The sequence below is a fragment of the Macaca mulatta genome, chromosome 2 (genome assembly GCF_049350105.2).
Source record: "Macaca mulatta isolate MMU2019108-1 chromosome 2, T2T-MMU8v2.0, whole genome shotgun sequence".
NCBI lineage: Eukaryota > Metazoa > Chordata > Mammalia > Primates > Cercopithecidae > Macaca > Macaca mulatta.
Genome location: NC_133407.1, coordinates 157,698,510 through 157,711,407, shown reverse-complemented (window position 1 = coordinate 157,711,407; position 12,898 = coordinate 157,698,510). Strand labels below are relative to the sequence as shown.

At 44.5% G+C, this 12,898-nt stretch overlaps 2 long non-coding RNA genes across 2 annotated transcripts in view; one reads left to right on the top strand and one right to left on the bottom strand.

The window, feature by feature from the left end:
- The window catches only part of LOC114676409 (uncharacterized), a 122,616-nt gene that overhangs the window by 44,470 nt on the left and 65,248 nt on the right, over positions 1–12,898 (top strand). The gene's annotated exons all lie outside the window — the stretch shown is intronic.
- LOC114676408 (uncharacterized) lies at positions 503–12,483 on the bottom strand. Its single transcript, XR_013414336.1, has 3 exons — positions 12,409–12,483; positions 11,541–11,600; positions 503–613 (listed from the first exon to the last, which is right to left on the bottom strand). It is a non-coding gene; the product is annotated as an uncharacterized LOC114676408 (long non-coding RNA).

Here is a 12,898-nt window from a genome sequence, read left to right as displayed (position 1 = left end):
TTTTGGACTCAGTCTGCTTGAACCCAGGTGATTAAAAAGTTTTATTGCTCACACAAATTCTGTTTGGTGGTCTCTTCACATGGACTCATGTAACACTGTTCATAAGTGACTTGTTAACCAATCAGTACCCTCTTGGTAACTGGGTTCTTGTCTGGCATCCAGGAAGAATCAGGTTATACTCAGACTTGAAGGATAGTGAATGCAGGGATTTTATTGAATGATGGAGGTGGCTCTCAGTGGGATGGATGGGGAGCTGGAGAGGAGATAGAGTGAAAAGATGATCTTCCCCTGGAGTTTGGCCATCCAGCAGCCAATCTCCTCTCCAACTGTCCCCACCTGAACTCCTCTTGACACTCAGATGCTCCTTCTCTTCTCTCCTTCTCTGCCGCTCAGTTCTGCCACTCTTCTGCTCTTCTGTTCGTTCATCTGCTCTTGGAGCCCAGGATTTGGGGTTTATGTGGGTACAAGATAGATGGGCATGGCAGGCCAAAAGGCAACCTTTGGGCCAAAAACAGGACTGCCTGTTCCCATTTAGGGCCTTGGGTTTCCAGGCTTGAGGGTGGGGCCCTTGCCAGGGTGTTGTCTTCTTCTATCCAGTATTTCCATCTCCTGCCTGGATCAATATTATAAAATATTTTTAAGATGAAAATCATTTTCTGTAGAGTGAAAAGTTACATAAAGTCAGCAGATAAATGCTAGGTTTATATTACAGAAAATGAAGCCTATCTTTAAGAGACATGGTGTTTTTCACAAAGTGGTAAGTCTGAGCAATCCCACAGCAGAATGCGTAAAGAATATGAATAGAAGATTTACAGATGAGCAAATCCAAATGGCCACCAAACATATACAAAGATGGTTAGATGTATTAGTAGACAAGAACATGAAATGAACAATATTTTATTTTACATTCATAAATAGGTCAATGCAAGGAAAGTAATGCAATCAGACATTGCTGGTGGAAGTGTGCTGGGTGTGCATCTTTAGAAAGCAATTGGGCAATATCTGTTAAGCACCTGCCACAATCAGAGGTTGCATAGATATGAATGTAAGTATAGATAGCCTTTATTGTAACATCACTCATTTGATCAATAAATAAATAAACCCAGAATTGTCTATCAGTGGAAGAATGGTTGAAAAAAATACAGTATAGCCACACAATGGAAATTATACATTCTGAATTAGAGCAGGACTGACCAGTTGCCTTGGAAGAGTTTCCACAAAGTATTGTTGAGTGAGAAGCAAGATTTTGAGAAATACATGCAATATGATTCCATTTTTGAAAAAATGAGCAATGATAAGGAAACTGCGTATATGCATATACATATATATATATATGAATGTCTCCAGCTCTGTTATTATTTGAGCATTGATGAAAATATTATATTCATGGAAACCTGGTTATCATGGATTCTTGAGGGACTGCAATGGATAAAGTGGAGTTGAAATGGGAGAAGGGGTGGGGGAAATCCAGAAAAAAAATTAAAAATAGAGAAAGTAAGAATAATTATCTATAATATGCTTGCAATTACACACATATGAAAAATTATAAATGTGCACACATATACTCTTTCACATGGAAATTTCAAGGCAGGATCCTGGAGGATGGAGGATGGTGTCAGCATAGGTTCAGGCTGAAGCTGCAGCTGCTCACAGTCCAGGCTCCTGTCATCACAGGAGTCAAAGTGCACAAGGGAAGCCTTGCACAAGCCCCGTGAGGGCCAGAGCTTCATTGATCACTTGAACTCAGAATTCACCACTTATTCATTAACCAGACCAGCCCAAGAAGGATGCTCAGACATGCCACATTATCTGTGGGGGCGGGAGTGGGTGGAGTGGAAAGTCTTTTCTCTTCTCCTCCTTATTTTCTTCCTTTTTTTCTTTTAAATGCAACTAGGTGAAAGAATAATCAACCTTTTAAAGTACCTGAAGCCCTCCCTTTCTCTCTCTTTATTTACCTTAGGGCACAACAGTTTGTTGCAGAGAAACAATTAGAAATCTCGAGTAGGGATTTTGAAGTTCAAACCTTCCTGTTGACATTTATACAATATGGATAAAGAGGACGAGGTATGCACTGACATGGAAACACACACTTGACATGTTGATAAGTTTAAAAAATCAGGTGGCATAACAGTATGTATATAGACTAATTTGAGGACAAACTCGGACATTTTTCCTTCTCTTGCCCAAATTCCTATCTAAGGGGCTTGGGGAGTCATGCCCCACAAACCATAAAGCCTCATCCGAGGGGATTTAGTTAACCCTATATAACACAGCTTACTTTCCAACCCGACTCTGACATAACATCACATGACAGATAAAGAAGGAACTCAAAATATTTTAACCTCAAATATGTTTATTTGCCATATCTTGAAATTGCCCTGCAAAGTTGCCTCTTGTGGGGAAAAATCTACATTATGTACAGAATCCCCTTTCCCTTCTCTGAGTCTTTTTCCTGATCCAGAAGACAATCAACTAAGAGTCTGATATATTTTTAAATCTGTAAGAAACATGTATAATCTATTATCTCTGAAGCCTGCTACTTGGAGGCCTCATCTGCATAATAAGAAACTTGGTCTCCACAATTCCTTTCTATTGATTCCAGGTCTTTGGATAAACTCTTTCAACCAGTTGTCAATCAGATAATATTTGAATCTGCCTATAACCTGTAAGCCTCCTGCCCACTTCCAGTTGTTCCACCTTTCCACACAGAGCCAATGTACCTCATACATGTATAGATTAATGTCTTATGTCCCCCTAAAATGTATAAAACCTAGCTGTGGCCCAACCACCGTGGGCACATGTTCTCAGGGTCTCCTGAGGGCTGCATCATGGGCCATGGTCACTTGGATTTGGCTCAGAATAAATATCTTCAAATACTTTACAGTGTTTGATTCTTATTCTTTTCTACAGACAAATTCCATTTTAAATATATTTCCTGACATTTTATTATGAAAAATTTCAGACAGACAGAAAAGTTGAAAGAATACATCAAACTCTTGTATATCTGTGTATCCCCTACCTCAATACAATTGTCAAAATATTGTCATATTTATTCTCTATCTACCTATGCTTTACAATGTGGTTGTAAATTGCAGACATCATGGTGCTTCACTCTTAAATACTTAAGTCTGCATCTTCTGAGAAGAAAGATAAACTCCTACAAGACACAATGTCATTGTCACAACCAATAAAATTAACAATAATTCCATATATCTACTATCCCATTCCTATTTAAATTTCTTCAGTTGTCCTAAGAATGCCTTTGTAGCTTTTTCTTGAAGTAGGATCTAGTCTGTGTTCACACAAAGCATTTGGTTATTAGGCCTTTTGGTCTCTGTTAGTCTAGAATAGTTGCCTTGCTTTTCTTAAAAAAAAAAAAAAAGTTTTTAATGGCATTGACTTCTTAAGAAGGCCACGTCAGTTTTCTTGTAAAATGTTTCACATTCTAACTGACCTTTCTTTAATAAGGTATTTAACTTTTTCCTATATGCCCTTCCAACCTCCCATTCTCTTGTAAACTGAAAATTAGGTGTTGGGGCTTAACTGAGTTCAGTGTAAAAGTTGCCCCACTATCAATAATAATGCTACCAAGTGTGGACACTCAAGATAGTGGCTAGTAGAGCTCCCCATTGAGAAAGTACAATATTCTCTTGTATATCCTGGTAAAGGATACCCAGGCAGGGCATTGGTAAATCAAGTTTAGCCTAAAGTCACTTCCTTACATATTTTAAGTTCAGCCTAAAGGTTTATCTGTACATGGTAAACTATAACCTAAATGGAGATGTAGTTAGACTATAGCCCACTTTTATGCCAATCACTGAGTTTTGGCCAACTGAAGCAGGCCAACTGTTCAGACAGTGTTCAGATGAGGCAAATGCCAAGCTATAACCAATCCTGCTGTTTCTGTACCTCATTTCCATTTTCTATATATCATCTTCCTTTTTCTGTCTGTAAATCATCTTCTACCTCGTGGCTTCACTGGAGTCTTTGAGCCTACTGTAACTTGGAAGGCAGGCTGCCTGATTCGTGAATAATTGTTTGGTCAATTAAACTCTATAAAATTTAATTTGGCTAAAGTTTCCCTTTTAACAGATGGTGTCAGAAGTGAGATCCAAAGTAGAACTTCTGGTGACCCCCAGGAGCATCAAGTGGCCAAGCAAGGTTCCCTCCAGGCCCATTGTGTTCACTGTTCTCTAGCAGTGACTGGGGATCCTGGTAAGTTCTCTCCAGGATTCTGAAGCTCCATGGATTTGTGTTCTGAGCTCTTCAAGTTTCTTTGAGCAAATTTATGATCCAAACTGTGTTTGGAAGGCATGACAGAAACTGAACTGGATTCAGAATAGGATTGGATTCAATAATTAACTGACTTGGATCTAGTTAGCAGTTTATAAGAGACCTCTAACTGGGCCAGAAAGAAACCAGTAGTAAATGGCAATGCTGTAGGAGGTGTAAACTTTGACTTTTGGAAATTGACGGGGACTTTTGTTTCTTTCTTCTTGCATTCTTCAGTAAGGAAAAATCATTGGCTAAGTTGATCAAGAGGGCCTGAGAGCCAAAGTCAATGTTTGAGGTAAAAATGGGATCCTTAATTTCTGAAGAACTGAGTACCTTCTGGCTTATCGATGGATAAGTATTAGGCCCTGGAAGCAACAAAGACTTACAGAAATTATGAAATTTTATTAAAGATAAGTTACAGTAGAATAATCCAAATGAACAACGCTGCACTTGAAGAAGTGCATTTGAATATGAGGGCTTTCAAATTAGTCTCATCTAGGGATGCCTATTGATATGCACAAGCTTCTAAAGAGACTTTAATATTTTAAAAGGCTCTTTATAAAAGGCAAATAAAAAGCTTAGGTGACTAATTGATAAGAAAAATTGAATCTGCTGATCTTTTAGTTTTGTCACCATCTTGCCCTAACAGCAAAACGAAAGCTAGCCTAGATAAAGTATTTATAAAAGGAGTCTTCTTTTTCAGATCTATCCCTGCTGAGTCCAGGCATAAAGGATGCTTTCTTTGCCCTATTTTTTAATGGAGTCCACTGTGAACTCAGTAATTTTAGCCAAGAAACAGTAGCTAAGTTAAACAGAATACCTATTTAACTAAAATACACCTTTCTGGAATTTGATTGGCTAACCTGAAACCCTTTTGTAAAAGAAATGTACACCTATTAAGGAATCTCCGTTTTTAAGGATGTCTGCCTATGTACACTAGAAACTTTTACCATTATTTTAAATTTACATAATAAATCATACTTTTGTCTAAAGTGCTTTTCTGGCCATCTTGTCTTCACTGAACTTTTATGTGAGCACCATTTTTTTTCATTGATTTGAGCAAATGATGACACAACTGGTTTGTAAAACTACTAACCCAAGCAGGACAAAAATTAATTGAATACCAAGAAAATCCTTTGCCAGATTTTCATGCTAAATCAGCCAGTACTAAAGTTGTTTGGACATACTATTTGAATAAACTCTATGGACCAAGTCGAATTACCTATGATAACCCATCAGTTATCAGTACTATGCACCTAAATAGGAGAAAAAAATGGTATTTAAGAGGACATAAGTCCAATGCTAAATGTGGACTCATGGAGAACCCAGATAGCCACCTTGTCCTTCCTGAGTCCTTCAAACTTTCTATATTAAAAGCTCTGCATTCCATGACTCATCATGGAAGAGATAAAATGATCCAAATTAAATATATGTGTGTGTGTATATATATATAGTGACTGTTCTAAATTGCTAAAATAGTTTATGATCAACGTTTAGTTTGTCAAATCCATATTCCTGGGAGGACAATAAAAACTTCAAGTACATTTTCACTACCTGGTAGGCCATGTGAACATTTATAGAGGGATTTCATTTAATTGTCATTTTCAATGCATGTTTTCTGGTTGTATAAAAGCTTTCTCATGCAAGAGGGCTGTAGCTCATTATGCCAAAGTGTATGTTCACAGGTAAGGAATGTTTTTTTATGGTCCACTCACTGAAGACAACCAACCCCTTCAGAGTCTAGAGCTTGAAAATGGGATCTTCTGAGAACATTAGAGAAAGACTGCCCTTGCCATGACTGCCCTTGCCATACATACTGCAGTAAAATCTGGTGACCTTGAACCTTGGATTTGTAATCTCACAACTCAGAAAGGCCCCCTCCACACTCTTGGAACTGTACACCTATTGGAAACCTTAAGGAAAAACTAACCAGGGATGTTTCTCCCCAGAAGAAGACAGCATCCTTGACATGGACAGCTTTTTCCCATGATCAGGGATCAAGATTTTTCTGCTATCATGAGACTCTTATCTTTCCATTTGTTCCTTCCTTATGCTTCTATAAACACTAGAAGTGGAAAGGGGGTCTGTTGTATGCACTCATGGAATATACTTTTATTTGCAGGGGATTTTGTGCCAGCCTTACACATCAAGAGCCTATACCTTGATATGATGGACGATGAAGGCCCAACATAGGTGACAAATTTTAATGATACATTTGTTACCTCATAATCAGTCAGAAACAGAACATTTGTTACTCCTCTTAACCTAGGTCATGGGTTAGAGAGAACATTGCCAGGAGGTCTTCATTCTTCTAGATGGCCATCATTTGTTAGGTACCTTTTTATATGGCTTGAAGTAAATTAGGAAATTATTAGAAATGTATCCTTCATGATAGGCTGTATAGCAGATTCTACTGTAAAGGCTATGGTTACACAGCAGGCTTTAAATTCTCTTGTGAAAATTATGCTAAATAATAAAAAAACTGCTCTAGATTTCTTACCAGCCAAAGAGAGAAGTACCTTTACAGTTGCTGGCACTTCTTGTTGCCCATGGAGGAATAAATCAGATATTATAGAGAGTCAGTTGTAGGGGATTAATGAATAGGCTGCTTGGTTAAAGCAAGTAGACTTTTTATATAGCTCATTATTTGATCTATTTGATTTCAGTTAGTTTGGTTTATGGGGACCCTGGCTAAGGAGCATACTCCAAACTCTTGGTGTTATCCTTCTGATGATCATAATAGTAACCTCCCTGGTGTGCTGTATTCTTTCAAAAGTTTTAAATGTTTGCATGCAGCCATCTCTAGAATGTCAAGTGATCTCTCTTCAACTAGAATGACAAGAGCTGAAAGAACTGTGTGACCATGAAGGCACTGTAACCTATGACATGCTGAGGCTGAAACCCCAATTAGGGTAACTGAGAGTGGTGCTAAGGTCCAAAGTTTTAGTCATACTCTTACTTAAGTTAGAACCTGACCAAAAGGGAGTAATTTTCAATCGACATTATGAGAGGCCATTGTTTTGGACTGAGCTCACGCACTAGACTCCAACAGACCAGACCAAACCAAAATGGAGTCACTCATGCTAAATGTGATGTAATCAAACTAAGACTTTAAGGAAACAGACCCTAGAACAGACCAGTTTTTGTTCCCGCCACCTGCACCCCGCCCCCACAAATGAGACTGCAGCATAAGAACATACCTCTACTCTAACCTTTAAAAAATATAACCTGAGGTCCTTGTTCCCACCTCACAAAACCCACTGTTCTGCTACTTACCAGTGAGTATTGACACCAAGTAAGTACATTTACAATAGTGATAGTGACATCAGTGAATAAAGTTTGAATAAAATCTCTTCTTTCTAAGTCACAGATCAGGCCGCAGCACTCCCAACTCCTTAATTATATATGGGCATATAATTAAGTGGCACCAGATAAGAGGAAAACAATGATAAAAACCTCTCTACGGTGCTCGGAAGGACTAAGGGCCAATGCTTGGGGGGGCTTCTCTAGTCTAAAGATCGTGTGCCAGAAGCCTGCAGTGTGGAGGGGCCCACCAAGACCCCTATGTGGCCCACCAGCTCCCACTGTCCAGGGGCCACATCCTATAGTGGCTGGGTGTGGCTGCCACTGTGCCCTGGCTCCTGCCCTCTGTCCACCACAGCCTCTGCTGCTCCTGGGTCCCTGACGCTGCAGCCAGGCATCTATCATCTTTGCCTGATGGGGGCCATAGTTTGTAATGCTTATGCTTTGCTATGTGTGTGGCCTTCCTGACCCCAGTGTTCAACTTTGCAAACTATTGGGTAAGTGGCTTCAGTAAACAGCCAGGATGGTAGTGACTAAAGACAGCAGTGCCACGGGTATGGGGAGGGACCAACGAGCTCACCAAGGAGATGGAGGAGGCCTGGGGCCAGAGGAGAAGGGAACAGGGAACGGGATCCAGGAAACAGAGCATCTGGATACCTTCAGAGGCTCTGGCTGAGGAGGTAAAGACCTGTCTCCCTGCTGATGGGAACTGGCTGCTGGGGAGGGGGAGGTTGTGTGGGTAGGCGGTGCATCTCTATGGAGTTGCCTTCCTGGCATCTCCCACCTTCTCAGCCTCCTCCTGCAGCCTCACTGCCTATCCACAGATGGGAACATGTCTCAGTCCGTTGAGACTACTGTAACAAACTACTGTAGACTGGATGGCTTATAAAAACCAGACACTGATTCCTCACAGTGCTGGAGGCTGGAAGTCCGAGATCAGGGTGCCACACAGCAGGGCTCTGAAGAGGCCGAGTTTGCAGAAAGTGCCCTCTTGCGGTGTCCTCACGTGGCGAATCCCTCTCCAAAGGCTCTGCCCTCGTGACTGACGCTTCCCAAAGCACCCTCCTCACACCATCACGCTGGAGGTGAGGATTTCAACATACGAGTTTTGGGAGGACACAAATGTTTAGTCTGTAAGAGGAGGCAGCACAGAAAAAACTCACAGGGCCTGAGCTGCCACGTGGTCCACGGGAAGCTAGACTTCAACTCATGGACATGGACATGTCACTCTGCCCTTTCCCCTGCATCAGGGGTGGTGGAGACAGTGAGTGAGTGCCACACCACGTGGGGTGGGCATGCTGGTTTCTGGGAGTGGCACCAGCCCTTTTCGACAAGGTCTGCAACACCCTTTGGAGCCGGGGTCTTTGCCCCATTGGAGATGCAAAGACTAAAGTGCAGACCAGGGCTGAGCGCTGGGCGTGGGGCTCCCTGTTCATGGTCACGGGTGACAAACGACATTGGAACCCACATCTGACACAAACCTGCACACTGTACTCCCACACTGAGCTGATGGCCCCCAAGCCATAGAGAGACCCCTTCTGTCCCAGTGGGGCCTTATCATGAAAATCACGGAGGAATCCATACTCAGTCGAACAGCTCCAAACTGCAGCAGGTCACAGGGCAAAATCACTACCACGCCTCACAGGGCACCACACGGAACAGTACAGCGTGAGTTACCAGAGCCACTTCCATGTGCTACAGCACATCCACACTCACAACATACGCTACGTGTGCACACAAGCAGGAACACACACCGGTTATTTTGTAAGACTTGCATATTATTCTACAAGTAGCTCTTTTTTCCCCTTCATATATCATGAAGCTATTATCACAGTAGCACATAGATACGTACCTCATTCCTTTTCATGACTGGGTGGCATTTGTATTCACTAGCTTCTGCTGTATAACAAACCGTCTGTGTTAGGGTCTCCAGAGAAACAGAACTATAGGGGTGTGTGTGCATGTGTGTGTGTGCCTGTGTGTGTGTGGAGAGAGAGTGTGTGTGTATGTGTGGATATGTGTGTGTATAGATCGATAGACATGTACCTACATAAAGTTAAAGAAATTGGCTCATGTGATTGTGGGAGCGGGCAAGTGTGAAATCTGCAGGGCAGAGTGGCAGGCAGGGGCCCAGAGAAGAGGTGATGTTGCAGCTCAAGTTTAGGGGCAGTCTGCAGGCAGAGTTCCTTGCTTTTCAGGGGACCTCAATCTTTTCTCTTAAGACCTTCAACTGATTGGATGGGGCCCACCCATATTTTGAAGGGTCATCTGGTTTACTTAAAGTCTACTGATTTAAATGTTAATCTCATCTTAAAAATATCCTCACAGCAACAGCTAGACTGACTTTAACTCAAAGTTAGGTTCCACAATCTAGCCAAATTGACACGTGAAATTAACCATCACACCATCGAAAAACATAGCAACTGAAAACAACGACTTATTATTGCTTGTGATTCTGTGGAGTGCCAGCAGGGGCGGGCCTTCTGCTGGTCCCTCCAGGGGTCATTCGCATGGCTATTGTCACCTGTCTGCTCAGTAGGGCTAGAGAGGCTGGAATGGCCTCTCTGGTGTGTCTGGCAGTTGGTGCTGGCTGTCGGCTGGGGCACCTTAATTTCTCTCCACATGGCCCCTGCCCTCTGAAGGCCGGACTGGTCTTTGCTATAGCACAGTGGGCTCAGGGCTCTCAGAAGGTGAAGGGCCCCTTGAGGCCTGAGCCCTGGACTTGCACAAGGCCACTCTGGCACATTGTGTGTGTCCCAGGCCAGCCCCTGTGGGAGGGTAGGGAACCAGATCCCCGGCCTCCTGTGCAGGACAGCAAAGTCACTTTGCAGAGAGTGTGGCCACAGTGGGTGTGACTCATCTATCCTCATGTGCACCATCAGCCAGCTCCCCTCCCTCAGTTCACTTTCCATTTTTTGCTCTAAGAAAGAATACTTGGATGCTCCTGGCGGGGCCTGCATGGCGGCCTCGGGGAAGCCCTTCTGCAGGACAGATTCGTAGAAATACAGCTGCTCAGATGCTCAGAGGCCAGACAGCTGCATTGCCTGTGATGGGTGCTGCTGACACCCCCTCCCCCTCCAGACTGTGCGCCCCTCCCACTTGCCCCTCCATGCGAAAGGCCCCAGGTCCTCCTCTCCTCTGCCCTCAACAACTCATGGGCTTTTCTGTGTTTGCCAGTCAGATGAGTGGCAAGTGACACAATAATATAATTTATGGTTTTAGTTCCTTGGTACTGGGGAAGGTGAGGGTAGTTTCATCTGTCCATATTGCTTCAATAACCAGAAAAATACACAAAGATATCTACATTTTGAAATTAAAATGTATCAAAAAGAAACAGGCCTTGAGGATCCCTGTGCCTCACACTCCACACAGGGGGAAATTCAGCCATTTGTGCATCTTTTCTTGGGTTGGAGAAGGTTTTTCTTGTGTTCTTAATCTCAGAATTCCAAATGTCAGAGCTGGAAGAGTATAAAGACCTCCTCGCCCAAAGTCCCGCTTTATGCATGGAGAAACAGGGCCCTTGGGAGGGCGCGGCTTGGCTGGTCTCACAGTGGCAGGTACCAGTATCATCTGCTGAGGGGAAAGGGGTCTTCTCCGAGACGGGACAAAGCTTGCACCCCAGGGACTGGGTTCTCCTGGTGCCTGTCTAATGGCCTTCAGGTCCTACACGGGGCCCACAGCCTGACCAGCGGGGGGCAGTGGAGGGCTGCTGACGGCCCCAATCCTGGTCTTCTGGAAACTCTTGCAGATGGGGTGGGGGGATACGGCCATGCCCCCATGGCTCAGGTTCTAAGATGGGGCACAGACAACCCAAGACCATGAGAAACACCTTAATAACTTGCCACACAGAGAGCGATGGGCCTCACAAAGTCAATGCAGTTGGGTTTTCCTCCACCCTCCGATCAGATCGCTGTTTATTTAGCTCAGCTGAGAATTTCAGGACCTTGTTGCATGAGCCATACCTATTTTTACACACTAGCGTCAGCCTTGGGGTGACAGTGGAGATCCAGGACCAAGACCTACTGTGGGGCAGGAGGTGCCAGGTTTCCATCCGCGTGGCAGAGCACCTAGCATGAGTGCCACATCTCCCTCCTCCCCTCCTCCTTTTCCCCTCTTCTTCTATCCTCCATCTTCCCCCCTCCTCCTCTTCCTCTCCCTCCCCGCTTCCCTCTCCACATCTGCTTCCTCTTCCTCTCCTCCCTCCCTCCTCCCCTCCCTCCCTCCTCCCTCCTCTATTCTTCCTCTTCCTCCATTCTTCTCCCTCTCCCTCTCCCCTTCCCTCTCTACATCTTCTTCCTCCCCCTCTATTCTTCTCCCTCCTCTTCCTCATCCTCCCTCTAGCCCCTTCCCTCTCCACATCTTTCTCTTCTTCCTTCTTATCGCTCCTCGCTTCTTTCTCTTCACCTCCTCCCCCTCCCCCTCTTCCTTCTTCTCCCTTCCTCCCTGTCCTCCTTTCCCTCCTCCTAACCCTAATCCAAGCCTAACCTTAACCCAAACCCTCCTTGTCCTCCTCTCCCTCCTTCCTTCCCTCTCTTCCCTCTCCTCCTCCCCCGTCTCCTGCCCCTCCTCCTCCTTCCCCTCCTCCCACCTAACCTCCTCCCTTCTGTATTCTTCCTCCTCCTCTCCCCTCTTCCTCCCCTTCTTCTCCCCTTCTCCCTCCCCCTCTTCCCTCTCCACATCTTCTCCTCCTCCCCTTCCTCCCCCTACCCCTCTCTTTCTTCCCTCCTCCTCTTCCTCTCTCTCCCCCATCCTCCTTCTTCTTCCCTTCCTCCCTGTTCTCCTCCCACTCCTTCTCCTCTCTCTGTTTTCCCTCTCCTTCTCCCCCCCCACCCTTCTTTCCTCTCTTCATCTTCCTTCTCCTCTCCTTCCTCCCCCCTTCTTTCTCCTCTCCTCCTCCCCTCCCCCGCTCCTCACCCTCCTCCCCCTTCTTTCTTCTCCCCCTCCTCCTTCCTCTCCTCTCCCTCCTCCCCCTATTCCCTCCCTCCTCCTCCTTCTCCCCCCTCCTTCTCTTTCTCCCCCCTCCTCCTCTTTCTCCCCCCTACTTCTCCTTTTCACTGGTCTCTCCTGGGCGCTGAGGGTGTGAGTTTTATGTCTTCCTTTTCCTCTGAATCTTAGACTCTCTGTGTGTATAACTGTGATTGTGACCCAGTTCAATGTGTGGCTGATGCAAAGCCCCTGTGTGTGCCCCTTCCCTGGTGGCCCTTTCATCTCATTGCACAATGGAGAGTGGAGTTGCATCATCTCAGGGGCCTGGCCAACACACAACTCAGCACACCCCAGGGCTTTCTGCTGCCTCTTGAGTAACTGTTCTCTGGCAGAC